General features: G+C 38.4%; 1 protein-coding gene across 7 annotated transcripts in view; it reads left to right on the top strand.

Annotated features, from left to right (window-relative positions):
* Nucleotides 1-1,997: 1,997 nt before the first annotated feature.
* Nucleotides 1,998-23,927, top strand: part of LOC128261817 (serine-rich adhesin for platelets) — a 39,698-nt gene continuing 17,768 nt past the window's right edge. For 3 of the 7 annotated variants that reach the window (XM_052995702.1, XM_052995701.1, XM_052995704.1), the window contains exons 1-2: nucleotides 1,999-3,075; nucleotides 13,221-13,264. The gene's annotated coding sequence lies outside the window, so the exon portion shown is untranslated. Of the gene's footprint in view, nucleotides 3,076-13,220; nucleotides 13,265-18,152; nucleotides 18,263-23,927 lie in introns of those variants that run through there. The other 4 variants (XM_052995700.1, XM_052995698.1, XM_052995703.1 and 1 more) reach the window with 3 other exon arrangements.

The following is a 23,927-nucleotide window of genomic DNA, read 5'->3' as shown; positions in this document are numbered from 1 at the left end:
TGCGAAAGCCTTTCAGACGAAATTCAATCGGCATGGAAGGGATCCTCTTCTGTATCCTGTATTCCCCACTTGTTTGCGCCATTTATATTCCCAGGCGGCGAAACATTTTGCGCTCGCTTTGTTTCTGCCAAGGCATGCAAAATTTTTCGGATGGCAGAAGGCTGAGTTTATGGAAAAACCCGAGGGGAAAATGGGAAGGCGGACAAGAAGGTATTAGAGAGGGGCTGAGATATGGAGATATAGACCGAACAGATGTGAAAGCATAAACGAAAGACTAGCCAAATAGATGAAAGTTTTAAACAAGTCTGCATATTTAAGGACCAACTTAATTTTACTAACTTATTCACTTTATATTAAATAAAATTAAACATTTACAAAATTTGAAAACCTCTTGTAAAGTATTATTTAATCAGACCAAATAACAATGTACTACAATAAAACTTAAGTCTCATTTAGCTAGTGCCGCAACGTATCTGAAAGGATTTCTTTTAAAATTAAAAAAATATCTCCACAAAGTTATAATGCTGGGGAATTCTAAGCAAAGGAAGCTGGAAAGCAGCCTAGTGCAGAAACCTCACTGAGTAGCAGCTGGCCATCATTGTTCGGGGCAAGGGAAAAACACAAAGGGGATGGGACTGGAAACTGTCTTGCGGGTGACTGACGCTCCCAAGTGGCATTGGCGGCATCTCTTCGCCACCCCCATCTTGCGTAACTTTTTCTTCCTTCTTTAGCTTCCGTTGCATGAATTTCCGGCCATGGCATTTTCATTGTTTTTGCTGCTACTTCGCTTGCGTCCTCGGCTGGCACTTTCCATTTAGCTGAAAGTTGATTCGCATTCAGGGCATTTAATAAGCGCTTATTGTGCTTAAGCCTCATTGTTGTCCGTTCATAGTTATTTGTGTTGTTCGGTTAATACTTTCAGTGACTTTAATGACCGGGAAGGAACAATCAAACCCAAGCAAATGGCAAACTTGCTAGGACCAAGCAACAGGATTTGTCCGCAAATCTGGCCAAGACTTATATCTACTAGACAAGAAGGCCGTTGCCGTTGTAATTGGTATTCTGCCCTTAAAAAAATAAATCCCTATAAACCAGAAAATAATTATTTGATATACTTGTCCGATTTATAAATTATAACACTCTCTGCAAGGATATACACATTTTTTCAGTTAAATATACTGTCTAAATAAAATATAAAAATTAGCTTGTCAACGTTTTCGATTCAAACAGTCCATAAATTAGTATTTCGACGATGAATTATTCGATTTTATCGAAACATTTGTTTTCCAGTCGCAATCTTATGTGTAGATAACTTCTTAACGTCAGTAACATAATTTTCATTGAATGTGATAGTTTAAGCAACATGTATGGGTGTTAGTAAGGTTTTCTGAAAGTTAATGGTGTTGGGATTTGGATTTTAAACCTTTTTAGGGTATGGTTGTGATAAGTGATTAGTGTTCATAGAGACAGACAGACAGGGCTTACTAACTTGATTAAGAAGAAACATATGGAGTTGAAAACGATTCCCTTTACTTGTTAACACACTTCTACTCTACGAGTGACTTGTTTAAACACTAGCTATATTTGCCGTGAATCTGAGGAATTTGCATCATTGATAACGGGGTGGGTTGGTCGACTCCGATACTATTATGTGGCTTCTTGGGCAATTAGATTGGGCATTTAGCCATGAAATTTGCCAACATATGGCTTCTATCTGGCAGGAACAACAACAAACGGCCTGCGCTAACAGAACGGCTAACAGAACGGCAACAGAACGGCTAACAGGGAGGCGCACTGTTACTGTTAGGTGACCAAGTGCAACGTGGGGCTGGGGCTTGGCTCTTGTCTTGGCTTGGATCTCTTTTGCGCGCCCTCTCTCGCTCGCTCTCTCGGTGGCCCCCAAGCAGTTGTTCGTGCTGCTTCGGCTTTCGCTTCGGCCGTCGCTTCGGCAGTGTTACAGAGCAGCGCAGAGCATCGCATCTGCGGTCTTCAGTGGTCGCAGCCAACAACCAACAGCCAACAGCACCGCGGATGCTCCACTCCGCTCCGCTCCGCTCCGCTTCGTTTCTTCTTGGTCCGGTCCCCACTCGATGCTCTCTTAAGCACGAGCTCTCGGTCGGTCGCTCCGCAGCTGCGTCCGTTCCGTGCGCTTTTCGAAAATAGTTACAAAATTTTCATCGAAGTGAGTGGAACGCCGCAGCGGTAAACGGAATCGGCATCGGAATCGGACTCGGATTCGGTCGCATGGACTCTTGAGCAGCCGGAGAAGCTCGCTCCGAAATCGCTGAAAACTAAAGCACAATCGCGTTCTTCGTGGAAACGCCAGCACAAAAACAGCCCACAGCACTACAAATCAAATCAAATGAAAACAACGTAAATTCCCATTTATTCATCTGCGAATGGGTACACCAAGTCCAATTCTTCAAGCCAAAAAAAAACCCAGTGAAACAAGATGTGCATGCGGTTTTCCTGTTCGTGGAGCTATTGTTATATTTAAATTGCTGACCGCAGAATATTTGTACTGCTATAAATAGACGGCAACACACAAAAAGAGATGCCGCCGAAACAAAAATAAACCAAAAGCCCAAAGGGTAAAAACTCGAAAGTGCCAAAACAAACAAGAATTTCACTTAGAAGAAGTGCGTGTTCTATAAATATACAAATACAAAACCGCAACAAAGTAGCAACTAGGAATATTCAACACAACACAAAACAAATCACAACACAAAACTGCATTTTGTTGAATATTCAATCTGGAAAAGCAAAGTGTCAAAGTGTAGTGCAAAAATATTTATAAATCTCTGCCAAAACATTAACAACCGAGGAAGAGAAGAGAATTCTACTCACATTTTGTGCATTTCAAAAAGACTTTCGATTTTTAGAATACAAAACAAACAGAAAAAAAGAGGAGGAATCCGTTAGTTCCGCATTAAAGTGTTAAAATAAATTAAGTCTTGGATACTCCGTGAACTTCGCATTTTGGAATACTTCAGCGCCATTTTGGATAACCGTGCTTGTGAATTCTGCATATATTGCCAATCGATCTGAAGGGCAGAAGGAAATAATTTCACAAAGGTTGGTAAACAACTAATGTTTGTGATCGCTGTGATTGTTGAGTAATAGATTGTGGCTGACATAAAGAAACCCATTTATTGCTGCCGCTAAATATTTATATTATGCACACGTCATTAAGCATACGACAGGTTGGCCAATGTAAGAATCTGTTTGTGAACCACAGCAAATGGCCATGAGACTGGTGTAAACAAGGAATATCGGCTTTTTGTTTGCCTAGAAATATATAAATATACAAATGTTAAAAAAAAACACAATATCATTTTGAAAATTTAAAATGAATGCAAAAAAACGCAACCTAGTTTAGTGATAATAATTTTTTAACAAGATTATTGCAGTTCCTAGTTTAAAATTAAATACATACAATTAGTTTTATGTGTAAAGTAATATTGTGAAGAATCGATTGTAAGGACCTAAAATATATTTTTTTAACATTTTAAATCAAATAAAAAAACGAATTTTTTTGTATTTTATAATATTAGTTTAAAGAACAAAAATGAAGAAAATCGCTGAAAATTTAAATACCATTTGTAGTAGTTTTATTAGTTTAAATAGCTATATTGTCGAACATTACTTTAAATTAAAAAGTTAAAATGCGTAGTTAAGTGAGGTTTAAGAAGTCCACCAAATTATAAATTACTATATTGGTGTAAAAAAAGAACAATTTGAGAGCAACCTTTTGCTAGAAATTTGCCCAACTGTTATTAAATTAAAAAAAAACATTAGAAGGTAATTGAAAAAGCCCAACAGACTTTCCACGAAAAACGAATCCATTTCATTCTGACCACTTATACCTGGACACAGTCGAGTGGCAAAAGTGAAATGTTTACAAAGAATAATACTCATACACATAAGACGAAGTACTGTAAACAAAATTACCCGAGTGCATATCTCATTACCAGACCAAGGATCATCGTCAAAACAAAAGAAAGAATTGCAAGAAAGAACAAAAAATATAGGCTGAACAGAAAGGTGAAACTTTTCCCATTATAAACGCAAGTGTTTTCAGCACTCTTATTTTTCCCCTTCATTTTTTTTTTCGTTTTCCTTATAAGTAGAAGTGTCAGTCGGGGCCATGGATATGACCACTGGCAGCTGGTCAGTCACAGTTCTCGGTTCTCAGTGGCAAATCCTACTTCTCACACCGGAATCAACGTCATTCATAAAACTGAAAATGGAAAAAAAATTTTAAAGCGGGGGACATTTTTTACATCTGTCATAAATTTCCCTGCACTCAGACATAAATCTATTTTTTGCATTTTATTTGTTTATTTAAAAATTCTTGTGCACGGCAAAGAGAAAAGACGAAAGCCATAATTTGCAACCTGATTGATGTGACAATTCCTTAATTAATTTTTGTTGGAAATACGCCTTATATACATATGTATGTATATATGGCTGCCATTTAATTAGCAAATCTGTTTTTGGGAGAGGTAATACATCACGGTAAATGATGTGTTGCGAGTGCAGCAGAAAAATGAGTTTATTCACATCGCAGAGTCTATCTTCTGGCTCGTTTACCTTCTCGTGGCCAGGTAATTGAACCCTAGTATTATCCTGCCTTGCCCTTCCTCCTTAAATATAGATCTACGTATATACGGGTCCCATGCTGTCACCTTTTCCCACGATTTGTCAATCAACGTTTTATTCTTACTTAACTAACCGAGATATTTTGGTAATTTTTTAGAGACAGCGCCCCGAAAAAATTAAATAAAGCAAATAATACGAACAGTTGATAAGGCTTGTGTGTTGTGTGTTTCTGTTGAGATCGAGTTCAGTGACTTGACTTTATCACTGCTTGCTGAAACTTTTTGGCTTAACATTCTTCGTTCTTCTGGCTTCTTGTTCTTTTCTGCTGATAAGAATTGTTGAGGCTGAGACGACAAAGAACGCGAGTCTGAACACTGCATTTTGAACAGCCCCAAAAAAAGCAAGATTCCTGGATTGGGTAATGACAAATGCATGAATCGTGTTTTTTGTGATTAAAGTTTTTTTAAGAATTTATAAGTTACTTACTCTGGAAAGCACAAGCTCTTAAAACCAACATTTGTACAGAAAAGTATATTAAATTAATCTAAAGATGCTATGAAGTGGGATTTTAGTGAATCAGTTGTGTTACTACAACAATAAATTATTTTAATTCTTAAGCTTAAATTAATACCACCTTGAAAGCTTTGTAAGATAACGTATGTTTTATTTTTATTTATCCTTTCAAGACTCCATAAATTATTTACCTGTGCTTAAATAAATATACTTATCAGACAAACTCCCCAAAGTATGCCACAAATCAAAAGAACACTTCATTTTTCTTGGTAACAAATATGTTATTATTTATTGGCCAAGTTGAAGAATATTTTGGCAAATGATTTTGGCAGTGATGTTACTTTTCGATTCAATGGAGTCCAAAAGAGCCCATAAGAAACTGCCACTCAAAATTAGGCAATATTCAAACAAATATTTCACAACCATAAACATTGTTAAAAATGCAGAATGCATTATATTTTAGCCACATCACCCCCTCGCTGCACCACCCAATTAGCTTCGGATACTTGTGCAGTAAATAAGCCACAAAAAGGAAAATATACAAGAAGCTAAAAAAAAATAACGGAGGATGAAAAGCTGGCAATGAAAGAAAATATTTCCTGCGCTATATTTTGCAGCCAACGCACATAAATAAGCTCTAAACCAAGAAGCCAAAAAGGCAACAGAATGGGCGTACCAAAACTTGGTCGCATTGTTGCTGCCACTGCTATGTTAAGGTTGGCAACGGGCCAAAAAGACATGGCCAAATGTGCGCCAGTTTTCGCTACTAGTCATCATCCAAAATTCAGCCTCCCATTATCCCTTCATCCCTACTTTTGCTCTCGGCCAATTTCTGTTGTCGGCTCGCTAATAAATAATTTTAATTGTATATATTCTTTCAACTTGTTGTTTTTTATTTGGTAGCTCCACTTTGGTAATAAAAAGATTTCCATTGTTGCACTAGTTGTGCTGCGGGAAATGGCTAAAAAAAAACGTGATCAACAGCAAATTGAGTTCGCCTTTATGACTTGGCCAATTTGCACAGTGTGTGTGTCTTATCAGGCTGCAACGACAGCATTGGGGTTGCCCAGGTTTTCCTTTACTTTTCTTTTTTTGCACTTTTTCTGTGCCGTCTGCTGGTGCCTCCTCCAATCTTTGGTCGACAAATATGTCGAGTGCTTGACTTGGGCAAACTTTGTCACTGATAAGACTGTTGAACACCATTCTCCTGCTCATGTTCAGAACTCTTCAATTTTATGCTTCAACACTGGCCAAAAACCTTTTTAGTTTAATTTATACTTTTTAAATACATAGCAACAATGGGAAAGAAGTGAAAAGAAATTCGGTCAATCGGATCAATGCATAGAAGATATGGCGGTTATTAAGTGATCAAATTTTAGCCTTTTTTCCAAATTTTCCAAGTTTTGAATAAGCAAATTATACGTCTTCTGTCGCTCTACATAGGTCATCACCAGGTTATATCTAATGAGCATAGAATAGTGTTTTGCCGGCAGAGCGGCAACAGAGGACTTAATATCTCAATAACTTACAAAATCATAGCTTAATTATTTACAATCAGTATACTAACAGATATGAGCAATTTTTTTCTGTGTCGCAAAATGGACAATAACCATACGCCACGTTGCACTGAAAATGAAATGGAATGAAACGAAAGTTGTCTTGATTTTTATGTATATTTTTTTTTGGCGAATTGGTCACGTCTTCAATGCACTTTTGCTACTTGAGAGAGGGGGGTGTCTTACGGGGGAGGGTTCGACGGTGTGCAGTGACATTTATTGTTGGTTGTCATTGGTGTTGCTGCTGCATCAGATACAGTTAGTCCCTGCCCGAGTATCTATATCCATAGCCCATGCCCGAGTATCTATATACAAGAATCACCCACACACTGAGGCGATGAGTTTTATAGGCGCTTTTAATACTGGGCCAAGGTAGTTTTTATCTTTCTACTTTGCCATTTCATTGTTGATGTGATGGTTGTTGTTGTTGGACCGTCTGGCAGCTTTAGCCGATTTTGTTGTTGCCTTTTGTAATTGCAATTTGCAATCCTTGAACAATTTGCTCTCTTTTTTTTTCCGATTCTCTCATCGCCTGCTTTTAGTTTTGCTTTAAACTACATAAATGTATTTATTTATTTTCCCTTTGCCAGTCGCAAAGGAAAATGTACAGGAAAAGTAATAAGAAAAAAAAAACTTTTTAAAATACATAAAACTTTATTTGTGTTAAATTTTGTTCTTTTAAATGTATTTTTTCATTTATTTTTGAACCCAAGATCTTCTTAATCTGTGTTATACATAAAAACGAAATCAAACAACAATAATTATTTCAAATATTTTCAAACAGAGACAGACATTTAAAATTCGATTTTCTTTCAATTTGGTTTGTTAGTTTTATGTCTGTTTTCGATTTTCCAATGACGTCTGCCAGAAATTTTCCATTGCATCGAGGCAATTGGCAGCCAAGTCAAGTCAAATGAATGCAATTGGCACACACACAGAGGCGCGCTCGCTTACCCCTGTCGACTAGTCCCCTTACTACGCCCCTGCACTTGTATATCACTTATTCGATCAACCTTCCTTTCTTGGCTTGACTCTTTTGGTTCGTTTTTCAAACAATGCCAAGCTGTCAAAGCTATTGATTTGAGTGTGCGACTTATGTTTGCCATGTGAACGCCTTTGAACGCACCCTCTTCTACTTTTCGGCTCCCTCTTGGCCCATCATCTCGGAATCCTTCTCTCTTGTCTGCGTGTTGCAATCAATGAGGTCTCCTTGGCGAGCGCTTTTCTTCTCCCCTTTTGTCCTCCTGGCTTTCTCCTAGTTTCGATCCTTCCTTTCACTTCTTTTTCCGCCTCTCTTCACACTTTACGCCCCTTTTTCCTGGGTTTTTTCTATATTTCCCACTACACATGTGACTGCACCTAGGGGCAAAAATGCAGAGCTTGCACTAATAAAAAGCCAAAAAAAAAAGGAAGCAAAGGAGCGAACGTTTTCAACTGCACAAACTTTGTTGCCAAGCTTGTTTTACTTAAATTGTATTTGTACAAGGCTTCAACACTGCCACTTTTCCCCCAAACTCCCCAGGAAAATTGCCTTTTTGAGCTTCTAAAAAAGTGCTAGCTTGTAGTTTGTGCCTGCTGGTTAGTTGGTCTTAACTTTTCGCCTTTCTGCTGAACCAATTTCGAGTGGAGGAGAAACATTGTTCTTGGCCATATATACCAGGAATCCAGATGCTATATGGCCCATTCAGCCAAAAAGGCAATGAACCAAAAATCTGAAGCCAATTCATTGGCCTTTGGCCTCTGTTGTGCCAGAGGGAAAATAGCAAAAAGGCGAAAGGTCATAAACAAGACTTTCTAGCTGCTGAATATATGGGCATAATCTACGGCCACGTTCTAGTTACCCTCCCATATCATTCGACTTGGCCCCGGAGGCCTTTTGTTTAGATTTATTGCTTTTTCTGTTTGTGCTCGAGTCCTCCCCCTTACTCTGTGGGTCCTTTTTAGTTGATAATTGATGAACATTGTGACTGCTGCACAGAAGAACACCCCTGCACGCCCAGATTCAAAGCAAAGCTGACCAGAGATCATCCCTGAGCACACACTCTTCTCGATTTAAAGCCTATTCATATATGCATAGGAGACATGTCAATCACACTGAATCAATTAAGTGAAGTACAAGCAAACAAGTCCGACACTCAGCTCGAACACCAATACAAACAGACGCGGAGGCTTAGTCCAGGCAATTAAGAATCGACCTCATAACTATTGTTTATTTGTGCAATCAATTTGCGCTCAAAAGTAGGCAATGCAAGCGCTTAAGCTTCGATTCAAGAAATGAAAACCAGTATGAATAAACCATTTTATGAACAAAAATATAAATTGCAATACATTCAACTTTAATTGGAATAAATAATTACAATGCCAATGCATTCACCTGCACTGAAAAATCAACAAAAATCACTCAGTTATGTCATATAATGACACAAACAATAATCGGCCGCTCCTCCCTTAATTCCCTCCCCAATTTGAACCCTTAACCCACTCAGCTGTCAACAAAGACATGGCAGGTGTAAGGGTGTGAACGTGCACACAGAAATTTATTGTTCGGGGAATGAGTGTTAAGGACAGCTTTTAACTGCTCACAGGAATAAAATCATGTGCCAAATGCCTTCGAGCGGCAACTAAAAGTCGTAAGCAACAGGAGCAACAATAGCAACAACTGCGATGAAGCTGCTTAATGATGACAGCCCAGGAAAAGGAGAAAAATTCAGCTCGAAACCAAGGACCAAATTCGTAGTCACACAGAAACAAATAATCATAATAATTGAGACCTTAACTGAACTTAGTAGAAGAATTAAAATATATATTTTACACTATTTTTTAACAAATATTTTAAATATACATTGCTTTATACATATTCTCAAAAGGCAGCTCCTTTTTTTCAAAACAAAAACTTTGGTTTATGTGGCAATAAGGAAACTTAAAATATCGTTTTTTCATTAATAAATGCTGTATTTAAAAATAACGGCATTGGTTTTTTCCCAATAACAAATTCTTAATAATTCTTCCTGTGAACCAATAACAATATTTTTTTGTTGTGCATAAACTCATTGTTTCCTTTTGACTGTGTGTGTGGTGTGTGTTGAAGTTGAATGATTACCGACGCCTGCTGCTGACAAGTGTTGCGTGTTTTGAATATGGACTTACATCTATTCAGAAAATACGTCTATACCCGCTCAAGTATGTCCTTTCGACTTGTCGCCTCATGACAAAGCCAAGCGAATTTCGAGCACTTCAAGTGCGTTGTTTTCTGGCTTATAGCGATGTTTATTGTGGCTGTCAAGGGGTTTTTGCTCGTATTGAAAGTGTCCTTCAATGAGAATATGTGTTTGACCTGCAAGTAGAAAAAAAATAAACCTTGAGTAATTTAACAGGGTAGGACTTTGTCTAATTAATGTCTACGCAATAAGAGCAACGGATTAATAATACATTTTTAATACAACAATTTAAACACTTCAATGGATGGTAAATAAAATCCCAGAAACGCCCTGAATAAAAGCAGCTGCAACTTGCTGAAATCCTTTTGTTGATTGACTCATCTTGAATGCTGGCAACTTTACCTTTTAGCTGACCTGAAAGTTTGTTAATGCCTTTTCCCAAATGGCGATAGAGTCCCGACTTTACAAACTGCTGCAGCTGCTGCTTAGCTTCACTTTAATTTCTAGCTGCTGTGTAAAAAAGAGCAAAGAATGAAACTTTACCGTCAGGGCTTTTGTGCCACTTTTCATGCAGCATTGCAAATTTTTTCAATGTTGCGAGAGCAGATTATGGGGTGGCGAAAACTTTATAACATTCATTTCATTCAAAGTTTGCCGGCGCGGATCAAAGTTGTGGACAAGTGGGAGGATTTACTGCAGTACTTTAAAGGGTCATTCAATGGTTCATCAATCATGCCACGCCCTCTAATCAAAGCATGAAATGTCGAACAGGGAATTCAGTTCAGGCTATGCCAGCCATATGCTACCCCCTTTATACATATGTCTGGTTAGGCCTCCTAAAAGGCTGCAGCAATTTTGTTGATTAGCCTTGTGTCTGCGGAAAGTTTCCTCACCAACATCCCACCTTTCCTCTGCCCATTTTGCTGTTTGTTATGGCTAAACATAAAAACTAAACGTTAACACAAACGCACACAAACGTATGTATGTTATGTAATTGATACGGAATGACAAGGAGGCAGAGAGAGAGAAAAAAGGACATGCCTCAACAGTTTGCACAGTTGCTACCTTTATGTTCAGGCGTTCTTTTGTTAGGGAATTGAATAATTTGGAAAATGGAACAGCTGATATCTTAGGGGGAAAATAGTAGAAATTAAATAAAAAAAATATTAATTTTCTATCTATAAATATTTAAAAAAGTTTTTTCCTTTACTAAAATTTGCAGCAGAAATAATTAACAATATGGATCTATTTATTTTTTAACTACATATTTTACTACGTTTTTTTTTTATTACAATCTCATAGTCACATTTATTCCGCATAGTGCATTTTCTTGTTCGACTTTTAACAAATTTTTGCGTACCATATCTTTGCCTCTTACCGATTTTTATGTGTGACGCTTGGTTTTTATTGGTGCTTGGCTTGGCTCAAGGTAACAGGCGATGCATGAATGTGAGTATTCACACCACAGAAAACTCCCACTTCCCATCCCAAACCTCAGTCATTCCTCAGATGGCGGCCAACACCCAACACAGCATCATTTGGGTCTGGCTTTATTCCCATTTCCCCGCAGCGCATTTTGGCACAGGTGCCCGTTGATATATGGGCTTGAGGTTGGCCCAAAGGCAGGCCAGAGTGGGTGGTGTTGGCACGGGCCAAAGTCGTTTTCGGCTTAGGTCGGTGCTGATATATGTGTATAGCCACGTGGCAATCGCCAGATCCCCATGGCATATCTCCCCCACGTTTATTTGGCATGAGCCACATTTGAGTTTCTAATCAAGGTAATTTTATGTTTGCCAAGCTCGACTAATGCCAAAATTACATTTTTAGTCACCCCACCGCCGTTCTTCCCGCTTTTCTTTGCCATTTCCCGGCTCTTCCCCCACAAAGTGGTTTTTTGGCCACCACGGCGTATGCGTGATAAATGCAAGCCAACATTTGGCTTATCCTTAATGCTCATGTGAGTGGGTGTCTGTGTGAGTGTGGAATTGTGGAATTGTGGAAATGTGGCTGCGACTGTGACTGTGTAAAGTAGCCATTCTCTTTGAGCTGCTAATTAGGCCAGCATTGTGAAGGGAAAGCCAGCAAAACAACAGCAGCCAATTGTATGCCAAGACAAGCCATTAACATTAGCGGGGCGCCTGGGAGAGTAAGGAAAACGAGTGTGCGGATAGGGGAGGAGCCAAAAAATAGGTCACTTAAAGTCCATATATTTAGCATTGACCTGCTGTCCAACACCAGTTTAAACGTGACTTGAGAGTCCATTTCAATCCTGTAAGAAACTGCTCTTTTCGTACATTTTTTACATAAGTTCAATGCGAGTTTTACTTAAAAAAGGATGTTTTAAATGTTAGCGCAAACAAAAAACAATTTCATTTGTTAAGACTTATTAACTTGCTGAAAAGCTAATTTTTTGTTTGCCGTGGCCACTTATAAAAAAGTGAAGCTGTCAGCACTTCACCATTTCATGAAACGACGCTAAATTTATAGCCATTTTTATGTCACGAAGAGATTTCGTCAAGTGACCATCACAGAAACACATTTATTAATAACTTCTTTGAGATGCAATTCAATTTAATGCAAAAAGGATATTCAATTCTTAAGTTTCATTAGCCCCGAATTGTGTGCTATGTCGAATATCGTACGGCATAATGAAGTGTCAATGTAAGAGTGCACGACCCACTTGACAACTAAATCCCGATTCAAATTGATGCATCCAATCAACCATTTCGCCAACCAACCATCAGTCAATCAATCAATCAGTCAAGCGACCAATTGCGCCTGCGTTTAGGGTCAATAAAGGAGCGCTTGTCAACGATGAAAGCTGCAATCAGAGGGTGTTGGAAAATTCGCGCATGTGTGCTAGTGTAAGAACATCTATGAAAGAGTGCGAGTGTGGGGTGTAGTGCATCACTTAATGCATCAGTGAGCAAACGATATCTGGGCCATTGGCGCTAAGTGTTTAGAACATTTTCATTTCAAGCCTTCAAGCGGTTCACTTGGCATAAATATGTGTTTAAAATCTAATCTTATCTACAAATTATTTTAATAAAAGTGTTATTTATTGTTTTGATATAGTACAATAATGACAAAATTGATTGTTCATTAATAATTAAAACAAATTTTTTATTTTAAGACTTTGCATTTAAATTGTAAATTAGAAAAAAAATGTTCATATATTTTTTTTTAAATCTAATATAATCTAAAAATTATGTTAAAACCGATGTTTTTATTGCTTACTGTCTATTAATTTAGTTAAAAAAAATTCAGATGACATAATTGATCGTTTATAATTTTAAAGGCTTTATTTATTATTTATTAAAAAAAAAATATTCCTAAATTGTGTGAGTACTAAAATTTATATTCACCATATTCTTTTTTATTCTCTTTGCAGTTGACATGTTCAAAGCCAACGTGGAACGCTCATTTTGCATATTGGTAAGTGGTAATTTTCGTGCCCCAAATACATATGAGTTATGGTCTGCTTAAAAGCTCATTAAAAATTGAATGCATATGTATGCAAATTTCAAGTTTTTATTGGGGTTCGCAGGAAGGCAGGGAGGCTTAACACAGAAACGCAGCTGAAATTGAAGCTAATCAAAATTACATATTGACACCAAAATGACGGTAAAATGAGAGGTGAAAAACGGGATGTATGGACGAGGAAAATGTAGAGGACTGAACAAATACAGCATGAAGAAAAGAGAATTCCATTTAAATGCTGATGCTGGCAGCTTGCAAAGCAGTTCCCTTTGGAAATATACAAAATATAAATGCTTTGTACATGTGTTTCCATCTGTACAAGTGTCAGTGAAGCAATTTCCTAGTTTTTGCTTTGAATATTTGACAAAAGTTCAACTAATTGACAGGCTCAACTTTCTGGAAATCCTTTTTCTGACCCACTCATTCACATCAATCATATGCAATGTGTTACAGGCCAGCACACATTGGGTTATTATAGGCTTTAAAAGAAATTCTGGCCAGCACATGAAAATTTCATTAAATTTTAAGCTTGTTATTGTCAGTCTGTCTCGCAGTCTGTTATGGGTCGGAATATGGCTTGGGTTCCGAGTTTCTGTTGTTGTTGCAATGACAAACGCCCCGAAAAGCTGTCATTAGTTGAAATCACATGTCACTGGCAGGGCGAAAGTGACCCGAGCGTGCTCGTCATAGGCATCCCAAAGAAAGGCAAAGCTAAGAGGGGTCAAAAGGTCTCTCTGGGGAAAGGTTAGACGACCTCTTCGGGCAAGAAGCTGTGAAAGTTTTATGTGACACCTCGGTTGGGTGACCCTTTCGTGTTTAGGCTTACAAACTGTTCTTTGTTTTTCGAAATTTCTTAGGTCAATATCTTGTATAACGAATTACATATGAATTATAAAAGTATAAAAAAATATATATATTTTGTTTTTGAGTTAATAACAAAAATACTTTTGTTAATATGAGTTATTCGCTTTAACACAAAAGTTTTATTTGATAAAATCCTACATATATTCACTGTATTAATGCAAAAATCCCCTTTGCAAATACAATTTTCAACGCCTATGAACCCGTGTCAAGAGTGAATACTGTGTGTGCCTGTGTGGTGAGCTGGGTGTGTATGAAAGTGTTGTGTTTGTGTGTGTTTGCCGGCGTTTGTTGTTGTTGGGTACTTAAATGTTTGCCTACGTGTCAGTCTTGTCATTGGCAGTTGCTCTCTTGCTCGAACAGGATGCTGCTTTTATGACAGTTCATTGATATTCATTTGTGTGTGTCCCGCTATATAGAAATATCCTTGGCCTGAGAACCGTCCCCTTTGGACTTCAGATCAAATTTGGTTATGGCGAGGCAAGAGATGGCTGAAAAATTCAATTAAAAATCATAAAAAGCAGATGGGTAGAAAACAAAGCCTTGAAGGGACCGCAAATCGGCTTATGGCCATAAAGCGAGTTCCAAACGAAAGTCATTCAAAAGTGAAGTTTGATTTCCTGCATGCGACTCTTCTTTATTTCCTTTTCCTTGCTTACTTTGCTGCGCCCGGGAGAAATGTTGGAGAAATGCTGGCAATTTCCAAGTGCTCAGTCAACTCTGTCTCTGTCTCTGTCTCGGCCTCGTCCGTTTCCCCTTTATTCATTCCCTTTCTTGCTCACTGCCTGTCGCTTTATTTCCCTGCCTCAATCAATATGGCTTAGGCAGACTCGTTATAAATTCATGTCCGGCGTTTTTCTATATTTTTTTCCTGTGAGCCCCAGCATGAATATGAATGAACAAATAAATGTGAGTGTATACAAGTACGCTACAAATAATGCCACGAAATAAGATTATCTTTGATCTTTATATGTTGTTAGTCCTTAAATGCAAGTAAGAATGCAAGTAAGGTCAAAAAAGCATTTTAGGGAAGTATATCTTAACTATCTTAATTGTGATTGAAATGTGAAGAACAGAAGTTATACCTTAACGATTAAAATAGTAAAACAATTTAGTAGCTACCATAAATTTTCTAAGCCAATTGAAATAATACTACTATTTTGACCATAACTGTATACAACCATATAACCCAGTCACATTTCTTGTGACAGTATTTTTTCCCAGCTTTCCCTTTTGAGCTGCCCTTTTTTCTGTATGGCTTTTTGTACGCCAATTGAACTATCTAAAAAGAAAACTCTTTTTCTATGCCTCTTCCTCGTTGCCTTTTGTGGGGAAATTCCTTTTCAAAATCCATTTCAAAATCCCCCGTCAGGATGGAAAAGTTCAAGTGTCGACAAACTTTAGCTTCAAAACCAAAGCAAACGAAATCTCATCAATTTTTCAATGCTCACCTTGAGGAAAAGGAAAACCAAAACAACAGCAAACAAAAATTAGGAAAGCGAAGGGCGAAGCGGAAATTTCATGAGGTTAAAGCCGAGCAAAAAGTGGGAGTATACACCAGCACACCCCCAAAAGACCATTGATATACGTCTTCTAGGCCGAGAGCAGACAGTGAGACACTTAATCCGCACGTTTACACCTCAACGCACACAACAAATGGGCAGGGCGTGTCCCGGCGGCTGTATTACCTTCGCCTTGGTATTCACCATAATATTTGTGTATACTACTTAATAATTAACTGGAGAAGGGGGCGGGAAAACTTTGAGGCTTTTGCAACAGAAGACTCAAAGACAACTTAATAAGGATGTGGCAATTGAAGGTCACGAAGTGGGCGCAAAAGGGGTTGACACCGAAGCTAAACGTCGAAATCAAAAGGTAGTTTAGGATAAAGGTTGGGGGTAAGAAGAAAACCCTAAAACCTTAAGGAGCGCCATGTTTCGATTTTCCCTGCCGATTCATTGCAGGTTCCAGGAAAATCTATTGATCTATGCAATTAATAAAGCTGTGAAAATAATATATATTATAATTCAGTTTAGATGTTTACAGAAACTGCCCCACCAGCGATCAAAGGATTTTGTTTCCCAAAATCTCAACTCTTTAACCTCCCAAACAATTTAAATAATTTTAAAAATTTGAATTCCGACTAACATGATCCCTAACCATTACCATTGGTTAATTCAACCGCATCTCAACTTTGAATACAAAAACTGACTATGTTCAACTAATCAAACCAAAATAAAGAAATTTTCTCAACAAGAATACCTTCAAACTTTAAATGTTTTTTTGCAAGTAAACTTTCCTTATTTGTTCAGCTCCCTAAGCGATTCCAGAGATATTGTGCTCTATTCCGCATCCACTTTTCTTGCGGGTTTCGCTTTCTTTTTCCTCGCATCAGCAATAAAGTGGGGCGAAAAGTTAGATGATTACTAGACAAAATGCGGCGTTGCTTTAATTGCACTTGAACCCCAACCTTCGACTCCAACCAAGCCCCACTTATTCCCCCAATCTCCTCAGTTCAAGTTAATTTGCTCGGAGCCTGGCTCAATGGTGTTCCACTTGCTCATTAATTACAGCTTAGTCCGACCCTTAATGGTTTACCTGCAGATGCTGTTGGTGTTCTTACAAATATATTCAGTTGTTGATTGTGTTACACTAATCGAAACAAAACCTAATTTAAATTTAATCTAAATATATATAATAATAATAATAATATATAATTTATATATATATATGTAAATTAAATAAATTAATCTTTATTTCTTTATTCTTGGCACTTTCACGTTCAACGCCTTTTCTACCTTTCCCTTTTGCGGTAGGTTGCGCTGCGGCTCTTTGGAAAAGGACTTTTCTTTGGTGTGGCTTTTTCCCGGCTATTTCCTCGATGTTTTTTTACCTTTCGCTGGCAGCCGCTTCTTATTAATGCTTTGCAATCAAATACACTCTTACTTATCTCTTCTCATTCCCGTTCCATGAAATTTTTCGTTGATTATTTAGAGCTTTGCGTACTATTTGATGACCGCACGCCCTTTCCCCTTTCCTCCTTCTCGCTTAGCATTTAATTAAGCAAATAGCAAAAAAAGTTGGTTTTTTTTTTGCGGGATTTCCCTTTTCCGATTCCGGGGATTTTCAGGGGGTGGAAGGCGCTAACTTGTTGCTCACTCTGTAAGCCTTTTTTGGTATCTATTTCTGCGGCGGTCGCTTGATTAAACACTAATAAGCAAAGTCCGGAAAATTGTCGGCTAGGAAAATGTACATGACAAGAGGGGTAACAATAACTTCTTTTAAAAGTTTAAAATCAATCAAATAAATATCTATTTCACATTTTTTAAATTTAAAAAATCGAGATATATTAAATTTTCTTTTTTGGCACTTAGACAGCATTTTGACCATTTTTTTGTGTATTTGATTTCTTTCGTGCACACATGTGTGTGTGAACCGGGACCTCCTGCAACAACTTGACGCCTTTCAACTGCAAATTTGCACGGCTGTCGCCCAGAGGAGCAGACGGTGAAGGACAGCTTACTTGCTCACGTTTGCCAGCAGGAATTTAATAAGAAAAAATGCTGCCAGCAACGTGACAGAAGTGGAAATAGGAAAAATCAAGAAATTTGAAAGGGAATTCTTCTTAAAGCAACTGTCAGGCGAATAACCGCAAATGCAGTTTGATATTAATCAAATTGCAGAGCAATTAACCAGCAAAAAGGAATCAGAAAGTGTGGTGGTAATACAGGAGATGCCGCAATTAATAATGAATAGCACGCAAAACAAGGGGCCTGGATGGGGAGACTTACTTAAGCCAAAATGTCAAGACTGCAACTACAAACAAGGTTGCCGCTGGCGAAGACAACTCAATTAACCTCGACCTTCTCCTTACAACAACTGCAATAATAACGTTGACAACTTGCTGACGTCAGGCCACTGCTGTCGTCTCCCTCTCTCTCCCCCAGCCATCTCTCTTACTCGCTCGCGTCGCAATGCCGAACGGTGGACATCGTGGGCAAGTCGCCGCTTTAATTTGAATTCCAGTTGACCATCGCCAATTGCGCAATAAAATGCATAAACTGAACCGAAAAAATAGGGTGTAAAACTATGGTAAGGACATCTTCACAAATGACAATCTAACTCCTGTACAATTGGGCTAAAAATACTTGCCTTTGATATTTAAAAAAAAACTTAAAAAAAAATGCATTGATAATACTTGTCTTGTGACAAAAAGAAAAGTTTTTGCACATTAACTGATTAATCAAGGGCAGTTAACTTTTTAAATATTAAAAAATAAATAAATATGGAAATAGCGTAATAAATGCGTGTTGGCACATTGCGAATTTTGCGCATGCGCATGCGCGCGGTTCCAAAACCGAAACAGCAAAGCCGGTAACCCCATCCACTCCATCAGCGCCTACGATCGTCACGCTGCGTTTGCCGGCATTAAGCCAAACCTGTTTGTCAGCCCCTCGCAATGTTGCACAAGTGTCGACTGCTGCTGCTGCTGCTGCTGCAGCTGATGTTTGTTGCCATTGCAGTTTCAGTTTCAAGAACCGGGTCAAGGTTGCTGCAGCGCCTCGGCGATCACAGCCAGTGGCAAAGTCAACGCCGGCAGAGCAGCGCAGCTTTCGCCTTGTGCGCTTTGCATTGAAAGTCAAGTTCGCGCACACATGTGTTTGGTTGACATTGGCCAACGACAGCCGCAACAACAACCATCTGGCCTGATGGCGATCATGAGGAGATCAGCAGTAAAAAAAACAAGGAGACCTGCAACATGTCAGCTCCAAATTCGTAGACTTTTTTTATTATATGTTGGAGATCCTTTGATATAGGTGTCAATACTCCCTTTAAAAGCTACAACAGGATATGCAAAAATGTAGTTTTTGAAAGAAACATTCATTTTTTACTTTCTAATATGTAGCTTTTATGTATGTATGCATATGTAAAATACAATTAAATCTGATGAGCTTTATGGTCAAATTAAAGAATCCCCTTCTGAAATTATGCAAAAATATATGTGTTTTTTGCATCAGTTGCCTCAACTGCTGTTTTTGTTTAATACGACTCATCAAACTCTTTTCACATTATTAGCTTTCTGTGAACTCGCTTATATTACCAATTCAATTCAATGCCATGTGCAAAAAAACAATCAAGTTGTATATACGGATGCAACCTGACACTGGGCAAAATTAAATTAATTGCGAGATACAATAATTAATAATGTTTTAATGAAATTGTCAAGCGAGGAGCGAAAAATTAAAAAAATGGCAATAAAATAAAGAAATCCAGCTAAAGAAAAGAGGACGGGTGAAGGGAGTTTTCCATCAGCTGCAGGCAGCAATTTAATTTTGTTTGTGGCAACATTCCCTCACTGATTAATGGCTAGCCACGCACAGAAGACCCACATTCCCCACCCCTTTCAAGGCCACTCAATCTGCTTCTGGCTGGAAAAACTCGAGCGCAATTTAAGCGAACTGCTATTAATTTTCATAAGTAAATGAAAATTGATGTACGTAAGCTGCCGCACGCCCTCTTCATCCCTTATATCGAGAGCCTATATACGCGTGTTTGTGTAGAGAAGTTATAAAAGCCTTGGCAAGTAAAACTTTTCAGTGAATGGCACTTGAGGTGCAAGTGTTTGGCCACCCATTTCTGCCTAGATCGGTGGGCATTCCATGAAGTAATTTCAGATATTGTTCCCATAATCTATATAGGTTCGTTCCATTGTCAACAAGCTAGCGCTGTCATTCAGCAAACAGTTCTCAAAGTCATCGAGTGCCAGACCATAACACACTAAAGCAGAATTTATTTATACTATGTAGACTCTGTTTATTTAGATGCACCAGAGACCCTGAAAACTGCAGCAACTGAGATAGCAACATGCTGTCAGAGAGAGATGGGTAGAGAGCGGGCAAGGAGACAGAGTGTGAGATAGCATTGAGCAACTTGGCAACCTCGATTGTGCACTCATCATCAGTAGTTGCTGTTTCTGCTGCTGATTTTGCTGCTCCACCGGCAACCGCAATGCCAAGCAACGACTCAAATGACTCAAGAAGTCGCTTTTGATAATAGCTGGAACAATTGCCATGGATTTTCCATACCCTTTCGAAAGCAGGAGAACTAACATAGTTATTGGTTACTTTTGAGACAAAAATTGTAATACTCTTTGACATTAGCTCTTAAAGAATTCAGCTAAAAAGAAAATGAAGTTAGTACAAATCTTAGTCCTCCATTGATTGCAAATTAACGTTATATTATTAACATTTTTTTAAAATTGTAATTGAAAATTATAGAAATTTATTTCAACATCAATTTTCAAGCATTTTGAATCATTAATAATATTGTTATTGATTCAAGCCTCCGCAGTTAAGAATAAATTATGAGTCACGCTTTAACCACAGAAGTGGATGCTAAAGTGGTTCACTCTTGGTGTTGTATTTATTATCTTTGTTGTTGTCGCTCTTTGTGCCTGAGAAAATCAATTGCCACAAGGCTAGACTTTGGCTCAAGTCACCTCCTGCCTGCTGCCTTCTGCCCCTTGCACGCAACGCTGCTGCAGAGTCAAAACGTTTTTTGCTGGTGATCTTGAACCAATTGCAAATTGCTAAAACGCAGCCAAAGCAACAACAGTCGTTGTCACGGCCAGCTACAGATACAGAAAATGGATTGAGCTACATTTATAGGTATGCCATGGCATTGACTGGCATCAATAAATTAGAATTGTTCTCTCAGCGCGCTCTTCTCGATTATTCGGCACTCTCTTCCCCTGCGAAACGGGGCGTATGCGTGATAAACTTGAACTTGTGCGTTCTCATTGCGAATCGGTGTGTGAACCGATATATTCACTTATCCATGCCATGTGTGTAGTGTGCCTAGTCATATTTGCACATTGCGCATACGCAGCGTTGACCTCGCCTCGGACAATGCAACTAATTAGCGATTGCAGGCAGATAAACAACCAAGTGTGTGTCTGCGGACAATTGTTTGATTATCAATTAGTTTCGTACAGGCCCAAGTGGCTGACCTTAGCAGGCAGATAGCTTTAGATAGCCGTGGTGTCGGTGTCTCAAACCCCCTTCCCCACTCTTTATTTGCCTCTAAAGCTCTTCTATCCCTGCCTGGAACAAATGAAACCAATGCCAAATGCTAAATATTTCACAACCCAAAGTCATTGAAATTTGCATTTGCTTTTTTTACTCTTGCAAACACGTATCTCTCCCTCTCTTTGTGTGGTTTTGTCTCTTATTTTCTGGGGAAAGAGCCGCAAAGGTTTGCTCATCATTTAAAATGTGTCATCAGTTGTGTGGTTGATCACGCTCTTAATCGGAGCATTTTTTTAAAGTGCAGCAAAAAATAATACATTTTTATCCCAACTTAGAACATTTTGTGTCATTCTTATTTTAATACAAGCAAAAAATACATTCAAAATTTCCATTTAAATCATCACACATTAGTAATGCTTTGTTTCTAAAAGGGTGGCATTTTCCATTACATATTTGACCCACACTTTGGGTCTGTGGCAGAGTGCAACAATCTTTTTTCAACGCATGCAAATGATTTGGTGCCGCCCTGAGATATTATTTAAAAGCGGCAAATTAATTTGGACAAATCAAAAACGGTGCATATACTTTTTGTATTCTTTTTGTGAAATAATTGAAATTTATGGGAGTTTTGTGGTCTATCCATGCGTGGCATCGGCATAGCAAACGACCCATAAATTTTTAACCACACTCTACTCGTCTGCCACGAAGAATATTTAATAAACAAAACTTGCGCTAATCGTTAAATTATGATTAATGTGCCGACAACAAACAATAAACTTTCCCGTCCAAGAACACCAAAAACGTGCTCGGTATATAGCGCGGGCGACAGCTTCGGACGTGCCAACAAAATCCCAGACAAAAGACCAAAGACCAAAGGCCCAAGATGGAACGAAATCCAGACCCCAAGACTTGAGTCCTTGAAGCCGAGTCGTGTGAGCTAAAATATGCGCCGCCATGAACTCTGCAGGGCAACAACATGGAAACTTGGCAGGCATTACGTGATAATATGTGACGAAGTGAGTAATTAGGAGGGCTGTGTGAAATAGAAAGACACCAAAGTTGATGATTAAGTCGGGAGTAGCCATACTAGCTGGAAGCCAATAAAATTATGAAGTGTTTGACAGTTTATTGAAGGCTAAGCCGTAAGAATCAGCACAGTATGTCTTTAAAACAAATTTAATATAAAATTGGTTTGATTTAGCACGTTATCAATATTAAAAAAGTGAAATAAGAAGACAATAAAAATCTTTTAAGCATAAATTATTTCTTTTTTTTAAATTGCAAGTGTTATAGCAATAACATACCATACTACTTTTGATTATTACTTATTCTTGAGTTAAAATTTACATTGGATTTGCTAAGTAAATAGACAAACTTTCTCACTACTTTATTCCGCAGAATAAAACCTTTTGCAATCTGCGACACCACTGCATAATTTTTATCTGGCCTTGGTCTTGTTTTCTCCCCAATTCATTGGCCATGTCACCGTCTGGGCCAAGTTGCCTTTACGCCACACCGCTTTTGCATAATTGAAGACAGCCTTTGCTGCTGCTGCTGCTGCTGCCGCTGCTTCTCCTGTTTTATTTTAGAGCCAATGGCGTATTTTAGCTTAGCTTAGCTCAGCTCTGAACTTGCCTAGACCGAAGTCAGCTTATTAAATATTAAAAGCCCGACTGGGGACCGCTAAATCCTGCGGCTGTCAAGGTGCCGCAAAAATTCAACTCAAAAGCCCCTCACACATCCTGCAAAGCTGGGTGGCAAAGCAGGCAGCTGGGGCAGGTGTGTTGCTGCCACCTGCCACCTGCAGCCGAATTCAATTTCTTGTCGTCCGCTTAGTGGCGCTACCATCTTGTCAAAGCCAAAACTCAGTTGCAACTCTGTAGAAAAAAGGAAAACGAAAAAACCCATGAGAAAACCATTGCAGAAACGAGTGGAAAGTGGAAGAAAAATCAACTACTAAAAGTATTATTATTGTTCGTTGCACCTGGAGGTGGTTTACTTTGTCACGGATATGTTTTCTTTAGACTTACCATGTCAGACCCGACTCTATTTATTCCTATTAGTGTGTGTGTGCTTTCCCCAAGTGTGTGTGTTGAAACATGCCGGAAGTTAAATAGGAAATTTTATATGCTTTTATAACTGTGCACGTGTCTACAAGTGGCAAGCTCTGAGTTGCTAGCTGCAGCCAAAGCAACGAGTTCTTATATATATACAGCTGCGGACAACGTAATAGCACTTAAGATGGCTAACATTAAATAGAAAATAATGTATTTTGTATGCCAAAGTGATTAGTTTTTTACATTGCTAATTAACTAGGCCAAATTACTACTAAGATGTAAACAATATTTTTTTAATGTTTATAAATTTAAAAAAAATAGCAAAGAAGTGCCTGTTTAAACAGTTGCTATAAATCCATTTAGGCATATATTAAAAACCCTCTAGCTCTCATTGCTATTATTTTGAACACCACTGTATGCAGGTGAATGTGTGTGGCTGGTTGTGTTACCTTGCGGCAAGTTGTTCGTTTGATGAAGTACCGCTCTTGGTTGCGGCTGCGGCTTTGACTGCAACTTGCAGAAACTTTGAGGCTAGTGCGTGCATCCTGCCTCTTTACCACAACCACCGCACACCCACCTGTATAAAAAATGCACGTGTATAGCTTTGCCCCTTGAGAACCAATCGAATTTACCTGTAAAGCCATGAACATGCCTTAAGCATGGCTAGCGAAC

This window comes from Drosophila gunungcola, unplaced genomic scaffold, assembly GCF_025200985.1.
Source record: "Drosophila gunungcola strain Sukarami unplaced genomic scaffold, Dgunungcola_SK_2 000001F, whole genome shotgun sequence".
Taxonomy (NCBI): domain Eukaryota; kingdom Metazoa; phylum Arthropoda; class Insecta; order Diptera; family Drosophilidae; genus Drosophila; species Drosophila gunungcola.
The sequence above is the reverse complement of the archived record's forward strand: the minus strand, read 5'-3'. Positions and strand labels throughout refer to the sequence as shown.